General features: G+C 37.9%; 1 long non-coding RNA gene across 1 annotated transcript in view; it reads left to right on the plus strand.

Moving 5' to 3' along the window:
• Positions 1–1,464: 1,464 nt before the first annotated feature.
• LOC117455053 (uncharacterized) overlaps positions 1,465–1,553 on the plus strand; it is a 5,310-nt gene continuing 5,221 nt past the window's right edge. The window contains exon 1 of the long non-coding RNA XR_004553062.2: positions 1,465–1,487. This is a non-coding gene — a long non-coding RNA (uncharacterized lncRNA). The remainder of the gene's footprint in view (positions 1,488–1,553) is intronic.

Below are 1,553 nucleotides of genomic sequence, written 5' to 3' on the forward strand. Positions count from 1 at the left end.
CCAGTTTTAAAAGATATTTTTGGTTACTGTCCTATAGTAGCCTATACATTAGAATGATTTCAAACCTGTTTATCCCAATAATTATAAAGTAGTGCCTTGGAAATATGTGTTTACATAAATTGTGACCAAACTGTTTGAACTTAGACTTAAGTTAACTATCTAAACACTCAGAGTCCTTTACCTCACGGAGCTGTAGTATCAGCCTCTCAGTCTGACTGGAGAAGACTCTCCCTCCACATTATTGTAGAAACATCTTCTTCTTACACTCTAAGAAAAATCTGTAAAATTACGGCCAATGTGGTGTAACATTTACTGTTTAAGTACTGTAATCGACTTTTACATTACTTTTTCCGTTGAAAACAGTGTTGCCAGGTCTGCTTATTATAAGTTTCCCCCAAGATTTTATTTGAAAATAGCAGATCTACAAGCTCACAACCATATTTATATATTTATATAAACAGTCCATGCTCACAATGCATCGCGTTGAGGCACGTTGTGATCTGCTATTTTCTAATAGTTGCTGTATAGGTTTAAAGTGCTCATGTGGCCCACTTCACTTCTTTTGGGCTTTTTTTTCCTTGACCTTGTGTCCCTCACATAATCTGGCAACACTGGTTGCGCATTGCATTGTGGGTGCTTTTGCCCGGTAAAAAATATCTGTGGTGGCCGCCATTATAGGAATCCTCCGCACTGAAAGTCTGCTCGGTAGGTTGGTTCATTGTGTTTAATTTGGGAATGGAACCTCATTTCTTAATCAAAAAGGATATTTGTGGTAAACATAAAGTTTGTGTTAATGTTAAATATTTGTTTTTATGGGTTGTTTTAACCCAAAGATTTATAAAAGTTATTTCACCGCAAATGTTCTGATGACTATGAACTGATTTGTAATATTGTGCATACAGTATTATTCCACTTTGGGTCATATTGGGGATTTTACTCAAATGTTTTACTGAATCTCTCTAACTTCATCACGTATGTGCTCCGCCCCCGACGTGTCTCACTGCTGTTCATTTGAGTCCGCCATTATAGCTCCTCGGATGAAATCACTCAAACTTCCAGAAGTTTGTCCACCGTGCTCTCGAGTCTCACTGCCGGAATTTGACCGCGCTACTCTGGTAAGTTACCTCTTGCCTTTGCACAGTATTTAAATGATTTGTTATTCATTTCTGCATCTAATGCACTTTGTGTCGCATGGTGTGTTAGTTTGATTTGAGCTCTTGTTAGCTAGCCTAGATTTAATATCTGCCTCACTTGAAAAATGATTTAAACCTGTAAGACAGTATTTTATATTGCTTTAAGTTATATCTCAAAGTGGAACGTTTGTGTTGCAAAAGTTCTCTGGAAAATTCGAACCGCAAATGGCGGGAGTTTTTTTTCTTTTTTCTCTGATCATTTTGTGAAAACTTTGCAACCCAGCTAACCTTCAATTTGTTTTTCTCTTTAGGCTGAAACTGAAGCAACTGCAGATAAAGGGCGTCTTCAACCTGGTAAGCCTTGCAGTGGAGAAACTATAACGCACGGGGGGGTGCATGCTAGTGTGTGTGTTAAGATGA

Source organism: Pseudochaenichthys georgianus, chromosome 1 (assembly GCF_902827115.2).
Source record: "Pseudochaenichthys georgianus chromosome 1, fPseGeo1.2, whole genome shotgun sequence".
NCBI lineage: Eukaryota > Metazoa > Chordata > Actinopteri > Perciformes > Channichthyidae > Pseudochaenichthys > Pseudochaenichthys georgianus.